This window comes from Ambystoma mexicanum, chromosome 14 (genome assembly GCF_040938575.1).
Source record: "Ambystoma mexicanum isolate Mex_15411 chromosome 14, UKY_AmexF1_1, whole genome shotgun sequence".
NCBI classification, from domain to species: Eukaryota; Metazoa; Chordata; class Amphibia; order Caudata; family Ambystomatidae; genus Ambystoma; species Ambystoma mexicanum.
In genome coordinates, this window is record NC_090940.1 from 558,655,439 (window position 1) to 558,680,652 (window position 25,214).

The 25,214-nt window shown below is 46.1% G+C and overlaps 1 protein-coding gene across 1 annotated transcript in view; it reads right to left on the reverse strand.

Annotated features, from left to right (window-relative positions):
* The window catches only part of ADCK1 (aarF domain containing kinase 1), a 1,181,187-nt gene that overhangs the window by 519,407 nt on the left and 636,566 nt on the right, over positions 1–25,214 (reverse strand). The gene's annotated exons all lie outside the window — the stretch shown is intronic.

Here is a 25,214-nt window from a genome sequence, read left to right on the forward strand (position 1 = left end):
GTCTAAGAAACCCTAGCAGTGTGAGCCACCTTTTCTTACCCTAGACCTGAGCCTACCCAGGAGATAGAGCCCTCGCCTTCTCTCATGAGAAAGGGACACGCAAAACCATGGTTGTTGTGGTAAGTAAGAATCAGGCAACAGACAAGGTGGCATTTGGGGTTAAAATGTCTTTATTTGGAATACCCAAAACCTAAGCTGTCTCCAAATTTCTCTGCCCTACCCTTAAAGGAAAAGAAAGAAGTCTAAAAGAGTCCCACAAAATAAGCAAAGTATGTCGTCCAGAAACCTATTTGAGTCTGATTGTTGTCCCAAGTACTACAAACTGCAAACAACCTAACTTCACCAAGGGTCAGAAAAGGCCTGTTAGCCCAAATGAAAAGAATGTTGGCTGGTTTCTGACTGCACACTAATATCTCTTCATAAGGGAAAGAGGCTCCTTGACACGTTGAGCATTTCGAATCAGGACACCAAATGCCTCTTCAAGCTTCCCCTCCTCATGTTGCATCTCAGTCTTTGTTTAGCCTCTTTCCCCCTGAGTTATCAGGGTTTTGTTTCTGTCTCTGGTCTACTTCCACCCTTGGGGACCCATTGGCTCGTAAATCCAGACCAGGTATTCTCCTTGAGCCCCACGCCCCCAAGGTCTCTCGTGGTACTTTCACCAGTTAGTTGTTTCCTGGCTTTTACCACCATGCTTTGAGGTCAAATTTCTCTCACCCCACCTTAGGGTCTGATTTCTCTCATCCCGCCTTAGGGTTTGGTTTCTCCATTGTGAAATGGTTCCTCTCACTCATCTTAGGGTTTGGTTTCTCTTACCCCGCCTTGGGTTCTGGTTGCTCTCATCCCGCCTTGGGGTTTGGTTTTTCTCACTCCCCGCTTGGGATCTGGTTACTCACACTCCACCCTGGGGTTTGGTTTCTCTCACCCACCCTGTAATTGTAATTGGTTATTTATAACATGCTTAATTCCCAGAGGTTTCTAAGCGCGGACCCGGGGATCAAACCTGGGTTTGGTTTCTCTCACCAGCCTTGTAATTGTAATTGTAATTGGTCATTTATAACGCGCTTAATACCCAGAGGTTTCTAAGCGCGGACCCAGGAATCAAACCTGTATTGTTTTGCGTTGTCTTGCTTCGAAGTCGAGCACGTTGCCCCTGACCTATTCTCCCGCACCACACCTTGGGTCTGGTTCCTTCACCCCGCCTTAGGGTCTGGTTTCTCTCAGCCCACCTTGGGGTCTGATTACTCCTACCCACCTTGGTGTCTGGTTGCTCTAACAATGCCTTGGGGACTGGTTGCTCTCAGCCCACTTTGGGGTTTGGTTTCCTTCACAAAATCTTGGGGTCTGGTTTCTCTCACCCAGCCTTTGGGTTTGGTTTCTCTCACCCTTCCTTGGGGTCTGGTTTGCCTTTCCACCAATCGCCCTGGTTCCCTGGAGTGACAGCGTATCTTCTATGATTGTGGGGTCCCATCCAGAAAGCCTTCCAGTAGGGTGATTCTGTTTCTCCAGTCTAGTTTCTTCACAGAGTTCCACGTCTGATGGAGCTGGTGGTCCCTTCCTGCTGTCTTCTGGCAGGACATCGGCAATGGTTCCTCGTGGCACTGCTGGCTCGCTAGTCTGGTGTTCCACACTGCTTGGTGCTCTCCTAGAACTCGCATTTCGGCAGGTTTGCCGAGCAGTCCACATTCTTGGCCCTGGTTGGATCCAACAGGCCGGGAGTAGGCTTCCTTCCCTCTGCCACACCTCCCAGGAGGAGATCTCTCCTCCTCTGCAGCTCCGAGGGCTACTCTTCTCCTGTGGTCCAATGCTAATGGGTCTTTATCCACCACGCGGCCAGTGGGCAGGCCTTTCCCCTGCTCACTCTTCTGAGATGTGGATGGTACCTTCAAAGGGTCAGAAACCTGGAGGATAACACATATCTCTGTTTGGGGATTGCATGTCCTCTAGGGGGCGGGGGTCACCCAGAAGGATCCCGCTTGCATTGTCCCCTAGGGGGTGTTATGCTTACAAGGCTCACCTCCCTAGTCCCAAAAAGAGTGGCTCACACTTGGGGAAAGGGGACGAATTCCCTGGATTTGACACCATGTCCTATCAGACAGAAATTAGCCTGTCCTACCCCTGTGGATCCTGTGAAGCATGGATTGCCCAGTGCACACAGGAATCTGACCATACAACGCTGGGAAGATCAACAAAGAGAAGGAGGAGTAGATAGTGAGACCCAGGAACCCTATGCTCATCTTCCCGACATACAGTAGTTCCAAGGTATATTGGGGAAAAACTCACTTTGCTTGCAGCCCATTTCACCAAATCCCGTTTACACCACATTTATTTTACCACATTTTACTGGAAAAATGTAGATGGGGGTTTGGGTAAGGTAAAAGGTAAGGGGTGGAGGAGGTTGACGGGAGTACACTTGAGGTAAAATGCAGTAAAAGACAATTCCGGGAAACAGGATGTGATGAAATAGGCAACAGGTAAATGTCAGAGATCTAATGTGACCATCCCACCCTTCCTGGTGACTTACAAGCTCCAGGGAAATCTTTCCTGCTCTCTTTTCTTCAAATGACAATGGCCCAGAACAACCAGCAGCAGTGGCTGAAGAGAAGAGGACCCCCCCATTTTGGGCCAATCCTACGTATTCACATTTCAATTAACAAACCTATTCCACTTGTCAGGAAAGAATAAAAATATGAACAGGCACTTAGCACTAGAAACCTTTTAAAACAATTAGTTGTAAATCCACTGAGTGCAGATAAGCATAATAATGATGCTCTTACCCAATTAAAATTAATAATGATTAACTCTCTTTGCAAACATTCACCCTTAGTTTCCCCCAGTGTTTCGATACAGTGGACGGAAGAGGGGACTTTTTCAAAAACTAATTGTGAGCAGGAGCCTGAGACAGCTGGATGTCCCAGAAACACACATGTGGCTCTAATGTTAACCTGGGAGCTTCACGATTTCCATCAGATCATGAACTTTGAAGGGAACACCCCTTGTAAACACAAAGAAAGGTACAAACACTAAAAGTCCAACTGAAACCTCTGGAAACACCCCAGCAGCTTTCCTACAGAATTAAAGGTCTTGTTAACAAGTGGCAGTAGGGAAAACAATTAAAGGAATTGGAATTGAAAGGCTTCTTAATATTAGAATAATTGACCAACTCCCTTCCTGCAAGAACCAATCCTGCAGCTGTACGACCTATCCTAGAGCACCAACTGCACAACCACCCCTCCATAAAGCACTATCCACTAGCCCTAAGAAGGAATGGCACCAATGTCCAACACCAAGCCCTCAACTTTGTCATGTTTATGATTTTAGATACTGGGCCCCAGTAGAAACTAGCAAATCTTTCTCTTTCAAACCTCAGAACGAGGGAATGTGGAACCACGGAAGACTATCCTGGCACGAACCCAAAGACTAGCTCCCGAAGATGATCTTGCAGAAAAATAGGACAAATTGCTACAGCTTGTCCAGAACTCAGTAAAGACGAGCCCATGGATCTGAGCTTTACGAATCCATGCAAACAAGGGGAGGTGGAAAACGGCCGTGAACAGGGATATGCCGGGGAAGACGAACAGCCATCCAAACAAAACATAGTACAGATGCTGGTACAAGGTGTGTTAGGTCAGACATAGGAGATGGACAAGACAACATGGTGGTTCACGACACTTATTAAATTCAAAGGAAAACCTAGTCTAGTCCTTAATGACTAAGATAAAAACCCTACTCTATAAAACAACTAAACGGTGCTCGTCATGACGTCTTTACAGAAATCAAAAACGGGCCTCTGTCCAGGCCCTATCTTAACCTATTTCCACACCATCTTTGATAGATGGAAAGAAGAAGAAAGACCAAGGCTTGGCTTAGGTTCAGAGTTGCTTCCCTTTTCGGTCTGGTGGTGGCTGGTTTTCTGACCTCCCCCCACGTCATGTCCAAAGTTCCTCTGAGCTTCCTGCTAAGTAAAACAGACAAAAGAACTTCAGGAAAAACCAAAAAGAAATGTTCTTGTAGAAAAGTTCAATTATTCAGCAACTTGTCTCTTCTTAGGGAATATATCTTGAAGACTTTGTTCATTCATCATAACTTTCCTCCTTTAAACTGCTGCACTGGGTTACCTCGGATAGGCTTGGAGCCTGCATAGATCGGAAGTACGTTGGGTTTCTTATGAGCTCTGCTCAGGTGTTGGCCATCTTTCTGTCCTCCTGAGGCTTCTGGCATTGTTCAGTTGTGTGTGGGTGCTGGGCTTTCTCAGCCCTTGATATCAGCTTACTCTCAACCCATTGATGGCTCTTCTACTTTGCAGCCCCCTGTGGGCTCTGGCTTTTTTCTCCCTGGGCATCGGTATTCGTCGTCGTCCCCCCCTCCAGGATGGTCTTGCTTTACTCTGCCCTCTTTGCACTCAAGCTTCTGCTGCCCTAGAAATTGGTATTCGTTCATCCCAGGCAGAGATTTAGCTTTTCACAGCCCCCATTAGGCTCTTGGTGTCTTCTGCCATAGAAATTGTTGTTCGTTCATCCCCTGTACGGGTTTTGCTTCTCTCAGCCCGGTATCAGGTAATATTATCCCCATATATATGGTCACCGTAAATAATATTGCAGAGAAAATCGTTGTGGCGATATTATATGGGTGACCATATATATGGGGACTGGGGCAAAAAATAAAAAAATATTTAAAAAATAAAAAAAATTGGGGGTTGCGGGGGTGTCCCCCGCATGTTCCATTATTACATTACATGGAACCCTCAGCCCCTCTGAACTTGGGACTTCTTCCACCCTGGATATCGGTATTTCTTCCCCCCTGAAGGGGTTTTCTTGTTTCAACCCCCTTTGGGCGTATGGCTTCTTCTGCCCTGTATTTCAGTATTTGTTCATCCCCCTAGACAGGTTTTGCTTCTCTCAGCCCCCTTTTGACTCGGGGGCTTCTGCCGCGCTGTCTATTGCTATTTGTTAACTGCCTGGAGGGGGTTTCCTTCTCTGAGCCCCTTTTGGGCTCAGAGCTTCTGCTGCCCTCGATATCATTGGCTGTACCGCCCTCCAGCCAGCCCCCTTTGATAGCTGTGTACCTTCTTTCTTGTGGCCGCATGCGTAGCCAGCATTGGGATCCCAGTACCTGGTGGTTTGGTGCCTCTGCATCGGTCTGTGCATATTTCTTCTCAGCGTCTGGTCCTCTCTGCAGGACTTCAGCGGTACAGCGACAGCTCACCGTTATCACAATTGTTGTTTCCGCACTCAGTGACCCCAAGTTCCTCAGGGTCCCTGCTTTCGTTAATGCAGTAGCCATTGATGCAGGGTCTTGGCTCCCCATCAACCACTTACTCGGTATGGTTCATCTCCCTGCACCGGAGTGACCTCCTCTGGGTTCAGCGTTTTGACGCAGTTTGGAAAGTTGCACTTCCTGCCAGATGCTACGCCCTTTTCCGTGGATTGGACTCCATTCTGCTTGTAACTCCCGGGAACTGTACTGCAAAGCCCATTGTTCTTGGACTGGAGAGGTGGTGGAAGCTAGCAGAGATCTGTCACCAAGCCATATAATTTAAAGGGGTACTGTCCCCTTTTAACCATGTCACTGTTCATGTAATAGATAAATATTGGGGTTGTACAGGGAGAGGTAGGTAGAATACAATCCTGACTTTGGCACTCCTTGGCCCAAGAGGGGGGTCACCCCAGTTGGATCCTGCTTGCCCTAACCCCTAGGAAGGGTTATGCATTGCGGGTTCACACCCCTAGTCCCAAAGGGGGCAGAATTCCCTGGATTCGTCAAATATGGCTTTACATTGGAGGTTTCAAAATGCCAGAGGGGATGGGAGCCTATATTAGTGCTGGTCAAAACTGCTAGAGTCCGCTCTGACAGTCACAGCAACAAAATCTCTCAGATTTCGATCTGCTTTGCCCGTCTCCGCCACTCGCCGTGGATTCACTCGACATTTCTGCACTAATCCAGCGGGTCGTGAAGTACAAAACAGTCTCTGTCACGCCCCGCTTCCCTTATCCCCTTACAGCAAAACTTGCCAAACCACAACAGAAAGAAACCATGCTGACACCCACTGAAGCCCGCGCGCGCACCGCATTTCATGTACGCGGGCGAACTCAGCAATTGCGTGCGAAACTCATGAGAAGCTGCACAAAACTGAAATATTCTGCTTGGCGTGTGAAATTCCAGTGGCGGCGGAACCATAATAGTGCATGCGGAAGCAGAAACAGTGGAAATTCTGCCGGTTTTGCTTTGCAGGGCGGAATCGTCACCAAGCACTAGTCCAGACTTCCAAGTACACTCTATGAGCAAGCAGTGAGGGCAGACTTAGTTTTCCCACACCAGATTTTCTCAGGTGAGAAGGTGCAAATTACTTGTGCCCAAAGTAATAAGAAAGTTTAGAGCAAGGTGACCGAAGCTCATAAAGTATGTGTCAAACTATCCGCATGGAGAGTGCCATCATGCCAGTGCAGCCCAAAGCAGTAGTGATGGGTTCTGACTAATTTCTACCACAAGCTTGAACCTAGGAAAGATCTGTGGCCACCTTTAAGCATGAAACTAATCCAAAATAAAACCAAATTTAAAGCCTAGCTCCTCAACTCCAAGTTATCCTCTTAACCTACCTCTCATCTGCATTGTAGCTAAAAAAAAAAAAGATTCCTTGCCTCTAACCTGCCTATGTCCTTCACTTTCTCTTCCTCCACTCTAGCACTTCATCCATGCTGGTCACATCCCAAACACTGCTGGGCTGTACTGCCTACCTACACTTATAAATGGTCGGAGGCCAGCTCAGGGGCAACGTGTTTGTCTAGGAAGCAAGACAATGTAGAGCAACACAGGTTCAAATCCCGGGCTTGCACTTAGAAACTGGTCCCCGGTATTAAACATGTTATAGGACAACAATTATAATGTTGATTGTCCTTAATCTTTGTAAGTGCACCCATGAATCGTCCCATTTACACCCCTCCACAATCTGGCCAGAATGTCACTCAAACTCACCCTATTGTAAGACGCTCAATGCTTTCTGTCAAATCTGATTTATCTATTGTGCATCCTTCTTTTGTGAGCAAAAAAGCACTGTTCCTTACTGTATATAAATAAAATAAATATCAAGGACCCAGGCAGCAGTTTTACCAGCTGTAGGAGGAGAGTGCTAAAATACGCCAATGGCCTTAGGATTTGATCTTGTACGGGGATAACTCTTCCGCCAGTCCACTCCCAGATAAATTAAGAAAGATAATTATATGGCAAGACGGGAGGCTTCCTATTAGAAATGAACTTCTTCAGCTACTCGTCCAGCAGCAAAGAAAAAAGGCACTTTAAAGATTTAAAAAAATATATATAAAATTAAAAGATTCACAATGAACCTATAACAGAACTCCTAATGAGCCGGTGTCAAGACACGCAAAACAACCATTCACTACAAGTTCTGGTTTTAGAGCATCCACAGGTAGGAAACTGCTCTTCTGAACACCTGTGAAGACCTGCTCTCAAATCTTGAATCCAACTCTCCTTCTGTCCTCATTCTACTCGACTTCTCTTCTGCCTTCGATACGGTGAACCACAACACCCTGATCACACGTCTCTGTGATACCCTGGGCATCATTGATCAGGCCCTGGCGTGGCTAACAACCTTTCTCTGTGACCACCCATCCCAGGTGGAACAGGGGTCTTTCCTCTCCCCTATCACTCTCTCTATTTGCGGTGTCCCCCAGGGATTTAACCCACCCCCATGGTTTTTCAATGGCTACATGTCCCCCCTAGCCCATATGATAGCCACCTTCACCTCCAACTTTCAGTGTTACGCAGATAACACATAGCTCTCCTTCAGGCTACCCTCAGCCTCTTCCTCTTCCTCACTCATACCTGACTGCCTGGCTGCAATTCAGCCGTGGTGTGCTGCAAAAAACCTCTCCCACAATGCCAGTAAGACAAAGATTTTCCTCATTGGAACCCCTGCTCCCGCCTTCCCTCCATCCCTCTTGCTGGCCTCCCTTGGCCATCCGCCTCCACCTACCAACGAGGCAAAAAACCTGGGGGTCATCTTCGACTCCACTCTCTCCTTCTTGTCTCACATCAAGGACATCTCTAAAAAGTCCTGCTACCAACTGCCCCTTCTCAGAGGTATTCTACATTTGCTCACCATCCACCAGAGGCTCACTGTCTTCAGAGCCCCGGTCCTCCCTAGGCTGGACTACTGCAACAGCAAGAGCAAAAGATAAGTTAAAATACCCAATCATACAGCCGCTCTCTGAAATCCCAAACTGGGTTTTGTGTTAGTTGTAATTTTACTATGTACAATTCCTGTGACCCAATCTTGGAAAAAATTTGAAAGTCAAATATATAGTGGTTTTTCAATGTTGATTTTATCCATCAAGTAAAAAGTTTTTTTTAAGGAAAGGAGTGACAAGTAGCCACTAATAATGTTCTTCGTGAGGAAGAGTTTGCCATAAGTCACTCTATCCGTAGACTTATATTGTGCCAATGCATTTCGGAATACAACAAATTCCTTCATCAGGGCAAGTCTAAAACATAACATTTAAATGCAATTGTGCCAACCATCCCATGGTTAATATCCATATATAATAAATCCCATATTTAGAAAAACGTAAGTATGTAAACATCAACATGAACAGTCATCATCCAAATAGTTGAAAAAATATGAAGGTAAACACATACCCGACAATGTAATGAGCAGGATCAGTAGGCAGGTCAAAAAATAAAAGAAGCAAATCAGATCAGTACAAAGGTAAGTAAAGACGTCCTATAACAAAATGGAGGGAATTGGGTCCATTACCTGATGTAGGTGAGTAATGGCGAAATCTATGTTTCAGAGGCCAGGCTGCTTCACCGCGTGCGGCGAGCAGGTGCTGTAAATGGTAAAGTAAGTATATATGAAGGACCTATCCAAAATGTACCTAATTGCTTAAAGTAAGAACAAACGTGGATTGTAGCTTACCATATGTAGAGAACGCTGCAGAGAAGTTCTCTCTGCGTCTGCCGAAAGCAGACTGTCCTCGTTGCATCGGCACGTTGCCGAGCAACCTGGTTTTATAAGACACGTGATTAAAGGCAGAATGTCCTCCTTGCATCGGCGCGTTGCAGAGCAACCTGGTTGTGTAAGACACGTGATCACGGCTTCACGATGAAGAGCGCGAGCCACGATCCGTGTCTGTGAACAGGTCAATGAGCTTGAATATGATAAAAATACCTAATTTGAGGACCTCCTGGGTTAGTAATGATTAAAGTCATTATAAATGGCATTCTATTTGTTTTCTGGACTGCCCGTCTCTGTCTAGGTGGTTGGCTTATTCATTGACAATCCACTTCATCTGGCTGTCTTATGTGGCTTTTTTCACAGCCTACGCGAAATAAATAAATGGTCTGTGTAAGTTACAGCCCGGTATTTTTGCCAATCATATAACATTAGCATGGTCATTGTACTAATTTACTAGGCTTATCCCGTATAGTCGTCCATGTGTATATGCTATGATGTCTTCTAGCTGCACATAGCTTCACCATTACGTTCATAGGTCCTACTGTCCCTGGTACGTATTATTATTTCCTCTGGGTCTCTCTGTATGACATGGCACCTCCAACAGCCCCAGGCACTCTGTTCCATGGCTTCTTGGGTCGGATTGTAATAAACATTATGTTCCCGGGGGGGAGGGGCACCTCCCCACTCCTTCTCTACCTGTCTCCCACAAGGTGAATCAATCGCTTCTTACCTTGTTTATCCGCGGTATGACGTAGTTTTTGGTCACTCCCTCCATTCATTCATGTTCAACATTCAGTCTAGTGCAATGCCCACCGACGTGATGTAGACTTATTCTACGTCATGACACTGTATCCTCTAGTATTTCCAGTCTTCTTTTTATGACTATGCCTGGATTTCTTATGCATATTGATTAACGCTACAATGTGGTGCAGTGTAATGCACAGATTTCACGGTTGCTTCAACAAGTATCAGGTAATAAAATTGCATCAGAAATGTCACCGGTAGAAAAAAATCGCGGCAAAAATGCTGTGGTTTGACCCGGTAAAGGTGTACCCCATTATACCATTTAAGGGGAGTGGTGTTGCTGTGGTGTCTCCTGCTCCCCTTAAATGGTATAATGGGTCCAGGGGTTGCGGGGGTGTCTCCCACATCCTTTACATGATTGTGGTGGCAAAACCACAGCATTTTTGCCACAATATTTTGTATCCACAGCCATTGTGCTGCGATTTTAAGACATGGAACCCCTTCACCCTATTTCTAATAAATGTGTCCTAGCTCACTTCTTTTATGCTAGAGTCTTTTTTTCATTTTTTTACTGGCCGCAGTGCTTTTTGGACGGTGTAGTTCTGCCCATTGCGTTCAGCATCTCTATTCTAATAAGCCTAGTTGGATTCAGCTGTGTGTTGTTTCTATTAGTCTCTCATTAGATCTTCCTCATAGTGACCAGCCAGAATCGCTCCTCTCAAAGAGTTTTTCTGCTTGTTATGCCGGCCGCAGTGCATTATGTGGTAGCTCAGGTGAGGATGGAAAGAAACCTGGAAGAAATGTACGTTTTGACGAGCAGGAACAAAATAGACGTGGAAATACTCAGGGTTTTCAACAGCCCAGAAGCAGAGGCAGCAAGATCAGCCGCCCAGAATCACGAGGAACCAGGGCAGGGGTTGATACAAACAAAACGCCCCAGAAACCTAAATGGGAAAAGACAAAGTATACAAGAAGAACCAGTACAATTGTTAGTGGTCAACCTGTCTAAGGTACAACTTAATCAAATACAAACAAATGTACTTCAAAAAGGCTAGTCTTTCATTCCAACTACAAAACATGACACGTTCCAGGCGAGAATCGAGATACTCTCATACCAGGCCTACTCCTACATGGATTCACCATGAGGGTCGAGCCGCCTGCCCGATAGCTTTCCACAATCAACGGTGCTTCTGAAGTTCTAGATATACTGACAACCAAGAGTTCACAGCAGCTCCAGCAGTTTGCAGTTGTATGACTTTCAACATTTCGGAAAGAAACAAGATTCACATTAGTGCTCTTTAACACTCTCATGCAACCAAGGCATTCTTCTTCTAAACATTGTAGAAGGGCAGCGTCTTTACCACTCGTCTTTCTGCCACACCAGTAACCAAATAACTTTAAGGATGTAACTCTACATTTCCTCCTTTTGGCGTCGTCAATGCAAGTTTGTACACCAGCTTTAATTCTATGGAACAATCAACAAGCTTCACCTTTGTAAATATTGTATTTTGCTCCTTCTTTTCCTATTAGCCACAGTAGCTTAATTGTATGGCTTGTTGTTAGTCTCTTTTGCCCTTTGGCAATGCTTGTACAACTCCTGGATTTGGACAATTCTTGTACCACTCTCGGCTTTAGGCAATGTTTGCACCACTCTCGGCTTTGGGCAATGTTTGTTTGTTTGTTACTTGCAACTCACAATCATTAAAGTTCAGTCACTTAAAGTCGATGCTACAATGTTGTCTGCTGCTTTAGAAATGGTTATTCAGCTAGTCTTTACTTTAGAGTCACTTTTAGGTGGACGCAATGAGTATTTTAGCTGTTTTCTCCAGTTTAATATTCACAAGTTGGTTCAGATATCATTACCTATTCACCTCATTATCGTTACCTAGGGATAGAATTTGAGAGTATTGGCGACTATGGACTCTGCAAACTGTCACGCAATGTAAAGGCAACCCAACTGACTGCACTGTTCCATAGATTTACGTTAAATCAGGGGGGATTTACCATCTGGGGTACGCGACAACTGTACGTGCAGGTATTATCCCCTATGATCACCTACGGTCTGGAAGCCCTCCTCAACTCTGACCTGAAATGGTTGCAGGTGATTGAGGGGAAATTCTGGCGCTCTATCCTGGGCCTACCACCGGGAATCCCAATGGCAATATTAAGATTGGAATTGGGGCTGACCTCATTGAAAGCGATAGTACTAAAAAAGCGAGCCCTACTCTACCTGAGAATGAGGGGTGAGACTAAGAATGGGCTACTCAATGTGGTCTACCTAGAGATTTCGAAGGATAAATCCTCGTGCCCCTTGAAGGAGCAAATGTCTAAATTCCTGATGACCATTGGGTGGCAAATTAGGGTGGGCAGTGTCACTGTAGAAATGCAAAGGGCCCTGGTCAAACGCATAGAGCTCTGGGATTGGCTGGAGAATTACGCTCATCTCCAGAAGCTGAAAAGCTATCAGTTTGTCCAGTATAGACTGTATAACTACAAAAATCCGCAGAGCTATCTCAATTTATGCCCGGATAGGAGACTTAGACGTTTTATTTTACTTCTAAGGCTAGAACAACTACCTACTTTAACGATAACGGGCAGAAGAGACATGATCCCCCCAGTATTACGGCTTTGCCGGTTATGTAAAGGAGTGAATCAGCTAGAGACGGCCAGACATGTATTGACTGAATGCCACAAAATGTCAAGTACCATAAACCTTGGCTTGGGTAAGCTTGTGCATAACCAAGGTTACATTAAAGAGGAGCTATTTTGGCATCACTGTATTAATTCCAACAGTATAAGGCTCCTGATGGCATTGTACAATGTTTGGCTGAAGGTAGAAATTAGCCTTAACATAACCATATAGGAGGATATAAAGAGGAGTTGATGTATAGCCATCGTTGAAATCCAAGAGGTGTTGTTGGCCAACATAGGCCCCTATTTATATAGGAATTGTAACAATACTGAAATTAGATTGATATTCCATCTGAAACTCCCATTGGAGAATATGTGGTAGTATGTGGCAAGATCCGGTTCCAGAACTATTGTAAATGTGAATCTAAAATGAAGATGTTTTATATGGTTTTTAGGATATGTATATTCAGAGAATTTAATGTTTTGCCTTTCTTGTTAATTTCTTATGTAATGTTTTTGTTAATTATTGATGTTTTTTCTCGTTATAACTTTGTTCTTACTTAAGGTATATGTTATGTGTAAAGTTTCATTGTAAACTAAATCACAATAAATTATTATTATTAGTAATATTCAATGAGTGTTCTCATAGCAGATTCACTCTGTGAAGGCATCATGAAGCAGACACAGACTACTGCACTGAGGTTTGGGCTACACACTTTTATTAAGCATAAACAAATGTTAGAAAAAGGCCTAGCTTGGCCTCCTATGCTAAGGTAGGATTTCCCGACCTAAATGAAAACTAAGGATAGTCTACATCAGGAAGTCCAAAGTAAATGTTTGTCTTTGTCCAAAAACCTATGCTTGCCCTCACATCTATTTGTATACTATGTGTAGGGATTTCAATGTCAAAATGATAAGTGTTCGAATAACTGGTCAGAGCTTCTTCCAGCTGTTGGTTTGCAAAGGGGTTCCCTTCCCCAAGATTCGGGATAGTTTACAATGCAAAGGGGTATCAGGTAATATTATCCCCACCAAAAATATCGCTGTATATATGGTCGTCGGGAATGGCCATAGGTAATATTTTTTGTGGGGATAATATTTGGGGTTTTTGGGAGCGGAGTAGGGATGTAACGGTATTACGGTATACCGTTAAAGATACCGTGAACCACTTAATTGAACAATAATAACCGTCACATTGTTTATACCGGTATACCGTTCATACCGTAAAGTGTGCTTTTCAATCTGATTTGGAAAGGCTGCAGTAAGCAAGTGCTGCGCAGTCTTGGTCTTGCACTGTTGGATGTGCCGTCTGCCAAGTAGTTTCAGTTTGAGCAGTTTTTAATGCCATTCCATAAACCACACGTGCCTGACACAAAATCAATATGTTAGTAATAGGAAGAATAAATACAGTACCAAGAAGGAAAAGGGTTTACTTTTTCTTTAAAGCGCTCACACAGCCTGCGGGCATCAAGGCGGTGTTAAAGAAATTGTTTATTTAGTTGTGTAATTTGCGTATTTATAACACGCTTAAACACCCAGAGGTTTCTAAGCGCTGACCCAGGGAAATTGAACCTGTGCTGCTTCGTGTCGTCTTGCTTCCAAGGCACGCACGTTGCCGCTGAGCTATCCTCCCGGGACTTTGGGTTGGCGGCTTTGGGGTTTATATAGTTATAATGGATAATGTTTTCTAAACATATGACGATGGGGGATGTCCCTGGTTCCATCATTGAATTTACATATAATAAGTCACACTGCGAAATGTTCTCATCTCTGTGGGTATTCCCTGCTGCCATACCAAAGGGTAACATGTCCGTGATTACTGAACACCTTTTGGCCCGGAAGTAAACTAAAGGCTGAGAGAGAGAAAGCGAGAGAAAGAGAGAACAAACATATACTACCATCAAACTCCATTGATCTGTGGCATGTAGGTTATCAAGATGGCAACATGTTCATCTTCACCAGTAGCCAGTGGGGGAGCTAAAAGCCTTAATAACCACTTAAGAAAAGCTATTCAGTTTGCTTTGCCAGTTGCAGCAGGGCTTCCCCCTCCTCCTCTCCACACGTGTGTTCGGTGGAAGCAAGGGGTGGCATTTCAGTGGAAAGTATGGTGAAAAGCCCAATTCTGGCCCTGGGTGCCTGGTTTTGTTTGTGTTGATAAATCTGCCAATTTATGACCTTTTAGAAAATATTTGTTAAAATTAGTTAACTCCACCTACTATACCGTGATAACCATGATATACCGTCATTTGGCAAGAAGGTTATTGTACCGTCAAAAAACTAATACCGTGACACCCCTAGAGCGGAGGTTGCGGGGGGTGTCCCCCGCTCCTTTTAAAATAATACAGGGCTTGCAGGGGTGTCCCCCGCAGGTTCCATGCCTTAATATTGCCACATAAATATGGCAATATTTTTGTATGGCAATATTTTTGCGGAGATATTAACACACGGAACTTGCAAAGTGGATCCCTGCCCATTTGAGCTAGTTCACAATGCAAAGGGGTTCCCTTCCCCAAGTTTTCAAGTCTTGCAACTTCTTCAAAACAGGATTCTTTGTGATACGTCCCAGCTCTTTTGGTTTGGTTACCTTATATGAATTTCACAATTTCCAGTTCCTTAATTTCAGTTCACACAAAATGCCCTTTATATAAAATCACAAGTTTATTTACGGATACTTTAAGTGGCCTTTCCATGGTTAGGTGTCCTCTGTCTAGGCGCAAATATCGGACCATTGTCCATCCATTACAGGTCACGCAACCAGCACACCTTACTGGCCTCTTCTTCCTTGTATGCATGTTGCCACTGTTTCAACTCTACAGTGGTGCTATAATGAATGCTGATCCAATGAAAGCAAGCACTTTGAACACTGATCTGAATGAAAGCAAGTACTGTTGAATACTGATCTGAATGAAAGCAGTTTTGTGGAATCTTATGTTATAAAGGAACTTTGTAACTTGAGAGAAAAGCATTGGAAAGAGCCATAAGAACATGTGAAATTACAACACGTGAATAGTGGCAAAACAAGCAATGGTAAAGCATGAGGATGTGAAATGAGAATAAACCAATAACTAGGGGGCCTTTTAAGCCTCTCTGCCTCCCTCAGGTGTGGGTCATTTGCCTTAACAAGCTGGCCACTCCTGTTGTATAACTATTGAGCCCTCTTCCTCATCCCAGTACTTAGGGAATTATGGGACTTGGAGTCCCCAACAATAGAATTAGGTTTTCTAGTCCGCTTTCTACTTAAAAGTCCGGTTTATTTCTTCTAAGTGTATTTAAGGAAACATCACAAGAATGTACCATAATAGGGGAAGGCAGTTCCCTTACATCATTATTCACAGATTTCCTCTCACTGTTCCTCTGGGAGTTAGGATGATTTTTGACTTTATAAGGTTCAGACAGGATTTCCTTTCTTAAGATGTTTAGGGATTTTACATTACCTTTATCCACGTTAAGATGGTCAATTTGTGGATCAGACAAATCATAACGGCAATAAGTCATTACATGCCTTGGTACTTGTAAAAAGGTCTTCACCTTTAGTGCAGGCAAACCATTTCACCAAAATGCCAGGGGTAGCGGAAGTGACATTGCATGACCCTTGAACTCTGATGACATCACACAAAGTGTTGTCATTTGACCCCACCCTGAAGTTCTATCGCAGGAAGCATTGGCACACAACCTTTCACCCCTTGACAAAACAGGCAGTGGCATCACATAGCATTGTTCCTAGGTACACTACGAAAAAGGTGGTTATGATATCACTATAATGTGATGTACATTTCATACAAGAATGGATCGCCATATGTATTGTTAAGATCAGTGTGCATAGGCCCATATTACCAAATGACTGTGTATGCAGGCAGACGTCCATGGCCAAATGAAAATGATGTGTTATTATATAGCACTTATATAGTACTCATTTAACTGCCTCAGAAGGATGAAAGGCTGAGTGAGGTGTTTAAGAACAGGCTAAATCAGTGAATCACCCCCTGTGCCTGAAATAAACCTTTAATGAGTCTAACCTTTATTGTCTAGATTTCCAGAAAGACCCATTTTTTTTGTATTCCTATTCTTTCTTATTTAGGGTCACTACTCAAATTGTTAGACTTGTGGAACCCCTGTTTTTTTTAAGAGGCCTGAACAAGAAAGCCAGCCACTCCAGAAGCAAAGAGACACATGGTGCTGGTGACAGGCCAGGAGCTTGCATTATAAAAATATATATATATATAAAAAAGACACTTTTTTCAGGGGTAGCAAGGGATGCCACAGGTGTAGCAAGGGGGACCTCAAGGATTGCAGTTGCGACCCCTGGCAAACCCTAAATGACGTCCCTGCTTTAGAGACAAATACTGCGTCTCATCCCACAGAATCTCTTCACCACCCTGAGCCTTGTTTCCTCCCAGATGATCCTCCCACAGAGCACCACCCCCAAGGTCAGAATTAGGAAGCGCCTGCCCTCCCCGGGCCACTTGGGAGGAGACTTTAGGCAGGGGTACAGTGAGGGATCCGTAGGATTCATCACAATAGACATTCACTGATGCGGCCACAGCGGTGTCCTAATTTTCAAGCTAGCTCATAACAGCCATCCTGCTCGGATTTATATATATATATATTTACGGGGGTGTGGTGACCCCCTTATTACTCATTATTTCTCCCTCCATCTATCCTTTAGGTTTTTTTTCCTGCCCTTTTCCCACTGTCAGGGATGTTTGGGCCCTGATACATGGCACTGGGGGAAATTCATTCCTGTTTAGCTTAGAATAAAAGGGGGTTACAATATAGTGAACACAAGGCTGGAGAGCTGTTCGCTCTACTCCTGGGGAGATTGTGTTGTGCTTCCACACACGCCTCACCATTCTATATGCAGATAAATGAGGCATTGGTATTTTTTGTCTTTCCAGCTGTAACTGCTGCAGTCATTAGTGAAGTTTGGTGATGGCTCCCTATGGAATTTAAGGAAGTGCTTTTCCTGGATAATTCCCTGTGTACGTTTTCCTATGGGTCATAGCTTGGGAGCGTCAGGTGCACTTAGTAGCTTTCAGCATTACACACTTAGCAGGGGTGCATTTCTATTGAAATCACTGATGCTTTTGTGCAGAGGTTATTTTATGAAGATTGTGTAAATGCTATTTTGGTATTAGTATATCTCATAATTGCCTCCCCCATGGTAAGGTTACCTTTCAGAATGAACAGGGTGGTTGCTTCGCCTAGAATGTTTCTCTCTTTCAGCAGAGAATGGTTTCATTGGTGGCAGACCTACTTATGCATTATCCCATTAAGATGCATTTTTTCCCCTACCATCCAGGTGGCTACATATTTCCCTTACATATGATGTGGGGAGAGTTTTTCCCATTTGTATTGACAGGTTTAGGTCACTGTGATTTTGTCACAACGTTTTAACGGTATTCTATGTTTATTCTCAGGTGGGATGTGCACTGCTTTACACTGTCAATGGGCTCCATCAGAGGTTGTGCAGTATCCTGGCGGTAAATCCGGTGGGATACCGCCCAACGTAATTACGATTATTGCAACTTGGCCGGCACTATTATCACCAGATCCCAAGTTGCGCTAGCGGCTGAAGTCCCCATTTTTTTTAGTCCATCAGACTCGTTTGGGGCTTTTTTGGCACTATTACCACAGCGTTAATTGTGCAGCTGTAAATACACTGAAAAGGGGTGGAAAGTTGGCGAATTCACCTCCAGCTCAGAGCAGGAGGTGAATCCTCAAAGGTTCCCACAAACTCAGGATTGGGCAATGCAGTATTGCAGTAGTAATAGCGGTACTGCTGCATTTATACCGCACCACCCAACCCTGAATACAGTTCCTGATTTTTTCGCAGCAAGGGTGCTAGTGTTTAATACTCCTCCCTTCAGCTTGGTTTCCCCTCTTAAAATAGGAGGCGGTTGCTAAGCAAAGGAGGCCTAGTTAATGTCTTTCTCCGCATTAGGCCTCGAGTATGGGCCCTGTGATATGTTCACTTTAACCTTTACAATTCTTGCTGTATGTCCTTTTTTCCCCAAATATCTAGGCTTATGTGAGCAACTAGGTACACTGGTGTGAGGAACTTATTAAGGAACTAGATATTATAATAAATGGCTTGTAGTAATATTCCTTGAGGTAATCCCCAGCACACACCAATAAGGGTACACAACACTACAATGTGGCTTTGAACTTGCAAAATCGGAAGCCTTCAGTTTTGCCATAGAATAGCTAATCCCGCCCTCAATATCGTGAGAGGGGGTTTAGAATCTATTGAAGACATGCAGGCATTATCCATCCCTCCCGGGGCTATGGCAACCTGTTATTCCACTCTCAAGTGGGGTTGTTGGAGGGAGGTGGAACAATGGCAGAGTGAAACCATCGAGTGACGCAGGTCATGGGTCATTTCCCTTTATAAGAGAACAGCTTCAGTAATAAACTCATCTCATATCTTGGGTGTTCAGAGTGCCTCTTTGTTCCAGAAAGTTAATTTCCTTTTGGCATTCATTTAGGAATATTTTGGTCATAATTCTTGAGCATTTTCACTCCTAGGGGTACATTAGAATCCAGTATTGTAAAGTCTGTAAGGGGAACAGTGCTTGTATCCAACAGGCATTGCTATGCCATTATTTTAACAGCAGATTGGTAATGACACCACGTTAGGTAAGACTATTCACAGGGTGTCAGACAATGTCAATGGAGAAAATGTTAAGGTTGGATCTATCCAATCAAATATTTGCTTCATCCTCGTGGTGTCATAGGCAGGCGCGACTGGGTCACTCATCGGCACTTCCGTGGAAAATTCTCCTTTCTTTTGAGGAGGAACAAAGTAAGAATTAAGTGCTTATAGTCAAGTTTTTGATAGGGGGAATGCAGTAATGGCTCTTTTCCTTCCCAACATTATCCTTTTGTTTCTGCAAAACTATAGTATTTGGTTTCAGTTTTTCAATGAATCACCATTGTAGTTCATTTTGCAACAATTGCTCTGCATAACTACGTGATGTCAATGGTAGGGTATTTCGTTTCAGCCTTATGTCACCAGCGGGTATCCAGATTAAGGTTTTGCTCATTGGAGTTTTTCCTCTGTTTCAGGTCCGTCTAGGTTCTTATGAACTTTTAAGGTTGGCAGAGTAATACCTCACAATCCGCAATTGGCATATAAACCACCTTAAAGGGTTTCCTTCGGGAACCACACCGTTATTTCCTTTATAATATGGACACCCTTAGAACTGCAGGTACAATAGTTTCATTTGCCCAGGAATTGTTTCTCTAGGATCCCTGCAAGGTCGCTAACGCAGGGGATGACGCACCATTCCCTTTATGAGATGGTCTCATACTTGAATGGAACTCTTATTTTATCCGCGCCTAGAAACACTTGTGTAAAGGCATGTTATAAATGACATATCATATCACAGGCTCCTTCCCTCATAAAGAAGGGGCTGCTCTTCCACTGACTGTCATTCTTTATTTTACAAAAAGCCCTTTTGTACACGGATGACATTAAATAAAAGTGCATTTTAATATTTTTCCAGTATTACACTAAGGCGTGGTTTAGTATGTTATAGCTGTAGTTGTATTCTTTCAAACAGTTATGGCACGTCTTCTGTCAATCTGCTACTTTGACAATATTTCTCCTAAATAAATTAGGGTTTATTTTCCTGTGTCTTATACTCCTCAACTTTTTATCATTCTTGTTTAAATGATAGCAGAATAGGGTGTTTCCAGGTTTCAAAGGGTTTATCATGGTTAGATCAGTCTGTAATGACACTGCCGTGCGTAAATATAATAAATATTGTTGGGTGTTACCACGCGTTTTTCCACCACTTCATTAAATGGCGATAATATTGCTATGTTTCTTCACTTACAAGGTTTCTCAGTGTTTTACCAATGGTGGACGTTTCACAATTGCTACATATTTATGTATTTTACAGTCAAAGTAATAAGGACTCTAAGGGCCTCATTACGAGTCCGGCAGTAACCGAACCGGAAAAACCGGCAGGTTATCGCCGGACTCGTACTACCATTCCGCCTCCGTGATTCCCGGAATTACCGGGGCATTACGACCCCGGTGACCCGGGAATTCCGGAGGCAGAATTGTGTGAGTCCCCATTCCCATTGAGCCCCATAGAACTCCATGGGGGTGCGGACCATGGAAACACTGGTTCCGTCTATGACAGAGCCGGTGTTTCCATGTCCGCCTGCAGGCGGGTGGTGTTAAACCCGCCAGGTCAGACCTGGCGGGAATGACACCTACCGCCTGCAGGACTCTTAATCAGCAGGTCCGGAAAGAATGGTGGTGGCGGTTTTACCACCACCGTTCTTTCCGGATCGGCAGGGGCGTAATAAGGCCCTAAAACTATTTGTGAAACCCACCCACCCTGTTGTTTCTCTCTTCACTCAGGTTCTAATTATGAAGAGGTTGCAACGTTTTTCAGAGGAAATTCTGCGTGCTACATATTGATTTGGACTCTGTTCAACAGTGGCATGGTAAAGTTGCTCCGAGCGTTAAAGAGGAAGAAGGACTCACAACAGTATCCAGTCATTTTATCGGAAACAAAACACAGTTGTACATAACAGAGTGGACAATAACACAGAAAAACACTGAAAAGTTTAAATATATAAAGGGTAGTGGGGAAGGGATTACAATGGGTCGGAATGGCTTTAAAAGGGTGGAAAAAAGTAGGGGTCCGGGGGACCACTCCCCCAAATAAAAAAATTATAATTTGGTGTTTTTCTGTGTTTTTTGTCCACAATGAAATTCACCACTCTGTAATTGCGGTCAGTAAGATCACATATAACCCTGTGTTATGCTTGATTTATGCTTGATCCAAAATGGCGCGGGTGTGCAATGCATGCTGGGAGCGCTCAGAGCCATGTTGGATATTTACTTCATACCGCAGTGAAACGCTGCACACATTTTGCTGAGTGCTGAGACAAACATGCGTTTCCAAACCTGGTATGCGGTCAAGGCCATTTCTGCTGGGAAAGCTAACATTGTTATGGCTTGCTACTGTTCTCCATGGAGCGTGTTTTTAGAGAAGGGAGGCCCTGTGCTTCTTGGGGGGAGCTCTCGATTGACCCAGCTGGCAACCGACGGCTGTTCCTCAACTGCGCAGGTGCAATTTCCAGAATGGAACAAGTTACTTACCTGTAACTGTTGTTCTCCAGCATGGGTCTGGCATGGATTCACATGCTCATGAATATTCCCCGTCGTTAGGCCGGGGATCCTCGGTATAAAAAAAATCAGTATCAGTTTCGTTTCTGATCTGTCTTTCTCAGTAGTAACCAATCACTGCTCTCTGGGTCATACTGCCCCCAGCCAATGACTGCCCTCTCCCTAAGCCCCACCCCTGGCAGCCATCCTCAGATTTGGTAGCACGTGACGTGGCAGTATGACCAAGTGAAGAGCCGCAGAGGGGTAGGCGGGAGGGTTCGCATGTGAATCCGTGCCAGACCCATGCTGGAGAACAACAGTTACAGGTAAGTAACTTGTTCCTTCTCCAGCATGGGGTCTGGCATGGATTCACATGCTCATGAATATAAGAATACATAGCAGTATACACATGCACAACCACGGGAGGTGGCACAAGGCTCAATATCAAGCAATACAACAACTCAACATTAAGCAACTCTTACCTCCTCACCAGGCTCACCTTAGGCAAACAGGTTGCGCAGCACTGCCTGGCCGACTCTGGACTCCTCCCTGGAATCCCAGTCGACGCAGTAGAATCTCGTGAAGTTGTACGTCGACCTCCACGTAGCAGCCCTGCAGATGTCGAGCAGGGGCACACCAGACAGGAACGCCGTAGTAGCAGCGATCGCTCTGGTCGAATGGGCTCTCGGACGGCCGGGCAGCGGTCGGTTTGCCAACCGGTGACAGAGCATGATGCAGCCGTAGAGCCATCTGGAAATGGAAGTCTTCGAGAGAGCCTTCCCTTGATTCACAGGTCCAAAGTTCACAAACAGCTGTGATGTCTTCCGGAAACTCTTCGTGCGGTCCACGTAGAACTTCAGTGCTCTAGCTACATCTAGCGAGTGCAGAGTCCTCTCAGCCGGCGACGAAGGCGACGGGAAGAAAACTGGCAACACCAAGGGCTCATTGAGGTGGAAGTCCAACGGCACCTTGGGCATGAAGGAGGGGTGCGTCCTCAGCACCACCCTCGTGTCGTGAAAAGACAAGTATGGAGGCTTGCAAGACAGGGCCTGGATCTCTCCCACTCATCGTGCAGAGGTGATGGCTACGAGGAATGCTGTCTTCCATGACAGAATCTTCAACGGCACTGAATGCATAGGCTCGAATGGGGCCCCCATGAGCCTAGTTAGTACCACATTGAGCTCCCACGCCGGGGCAGGGGCCTTCACCGGCAGGAATGATCGGAACAGTCCTTTCATAAATTCCTTCACCAGACGATGAGACCACAAGGACGCCCGTCCTGTAGGTCTGGTGTAACGTGAGACGGCAGCCAGATGTACCTTGATGGAAGCGTGAGATAGGCCAGCCTTGGCCAAAGACAGTAGGTACGGCAATACTTGAGGGGCCGTAATCCGCAGAGGGTTAATCTTCTGTGCCCGGCACCAGACAGAGAACCTCTTCCATTTGTGTCCGTAGCACTTGAGAGTTGAGGATGCCCTGGCCTTTGCAAGAACCTCTCTGCAGTCGGCCGGGATGTCGTATCCTCCAAACTCTAGTGCTGCAGGAGCCAGGCCTGCAAGTTCAGCGACTCTGGTTCGTGATGAAGAATGGCGCCTCCTTCTCTGGAGAGAAGATCCGCGTCCGTCGGTAGCTTGACTGGTGTGGACGCTGACAAGTCCAGAAGGTCCGGGAACCAGATCTGCCTCGGCCACGCCGGTGCGACGAGGATCATCCTGCACCGGGACCTCTTAAGCTGGTTGACGAGCCGGAGTAGCAACGGCGGGAATGCATAAAGGAACAGGCCGTCCCAGGGGAACGAGAAAGCATCACCCATGCTCCTCGGTTGGGGAAACCTGCTGGCGAACCTCCGGCACTTCGAGTTCGCCGCCGTCGCGAAGAGATCGATCTGGGGTTCACCCCATCGTCGGAAGAGTCGGTCCACTTGATCCTGGCGCAGTTCCCACTCGTGGCACGAGCACAGCTCCCTGCTGAGTGAGTCGGCGATGGTGTTTTTTATCCCTGCCAGATGAAGGGGTACCAGAAACATCCCTTGTGCGATGGCCCAATGCCACAGGTCCTGGGCTTCCTTGGACAGGGCAGGGGATCTGGTTCCGCCCTGCTTCCGAATGTAAAACATCGTGGTGGTGTTGTCGGTGAAGATCCTCACCACCTTGCCCCTTGAGGGACGAAAGGAAGGACCTGAGGGCCCAGAACACTGCGCGGAGCTCCAAGATGTTGATGTGGAGAGTCTTCTCCTCCGAGCACCAAAGGCCTCTCTTGTGGAGGCCCCCGGTGTGCGCTCCCCAACCTTCCAGGGAGGCATCCGTCGTCACTGTCACCTGGTGGGCCGGGGCTAGGAAGCCTGTTCCCGCTGTCAGATGAGCGCGGACACCCCACCATCGTATCGCCTGACGGAACGTTTCGTCGAGCGAGATCCTGTCCTCGAAGCTGCCCGTCGTCTGGATCCAGTGGGCGTCGAGGAATTCTTGCAAGGGCTGCATCCGAAGTCTGCAATGGGGCACCAGATAACTGCAGGAGGACATCATTCCGAGGAGGGACTTGATAGACCTCACTCTGGCCATGTCCATGGCCAGTAGACGTTGCACCTTTCCTAGGATGGTCCTTATCCTTTCCTCAGACGGAGAGGCCCGCCGCGCCACTGTGTCGAGCTGTGCTCCCAGAAACAGGGCGACTTGCGACGGGACCAGGTGGGATTTTGGAAAGTTGATGGAGAACCCCAGGTCCGTGAGCAGCTGGACGGACTTCGCAGTGTGTTCCACTACAAGCTCCCTTGTCCTTGCCCGTATGAGCCAGTCGTCCAGGTAGGGGTAGACGTGGATCCCCTGCAGGCGCAGCCACGCTGCCACCGGTGCTAGGTACTTGGCGAACACCCTGGGCGACGATTTTAATCCGAACGGGAGGGTCTTGAACTGGTAGTGCCGCCCTTTGACCACGAACCTGAGGTACTTTCGGTGCCTCTTTAGAATAGGGATGTGGAAGTAAGCATCCTCCAAGTCCAACGACGACAGGAAATCGCCCTCCTCAGCTGTCACAGCACGTGCTGGAGGGTGACCATCTGGAAACTTCTGTGCCTTGATGTATTTGTTTAGTCGTCGCAGGTCCAGGATGGGACGCCATCCTCCTGTCTTCTTCCTCACGAGGAAGTATCTTGAGTAAACTCCGGAGCCCCGAAGCCTCTTCGGGACGAGCTCGATGGCACCTTTTCTGAGCATCGCCCTTACTTCCAAAAGCAGTTGAGGGACGTGATTTTCCTTCCTGGCCACGAGAGGAATGCGGGGGCACTTCTTCTGGAACTCGAGGGCGTGACGCAGGGCCAGGGCATCCAGCACCCAACGGTCGGTGGAGATGGACTCCCACACGCCGACGAACTTTGTCAGCCGGCCTCCCACCAGGGTGCTTCGGCGGGGGCCCAACCCGACGGACGGTTCAATCTTGCTTGGAGGCCGCTTTTCCTCCTTGACCACCTTGGTGACGACGGCGGGATCCACCTGACTTGCTGCGTCCCCTGTAGGCCTCCTGCGATGAAGACCTGCCGCTTGACGGTAAGTAGAGGAGCTGCTGCCAGCTCCCTTGGAGGCACCCTGTCTGCCTCCGGAGCTCCGAAAGGACGGCCGTCGCTGTTGGAGCACACCCAGTGCACAGGCCGTCTCCATGTCCGTCTTGATCGCCTGAAGGGATTCATTAACCGCCTTGCCAAAAGGTTGTTCCCATCGAAGGGCATGTCCAAAACCTTGGTCTGAACGT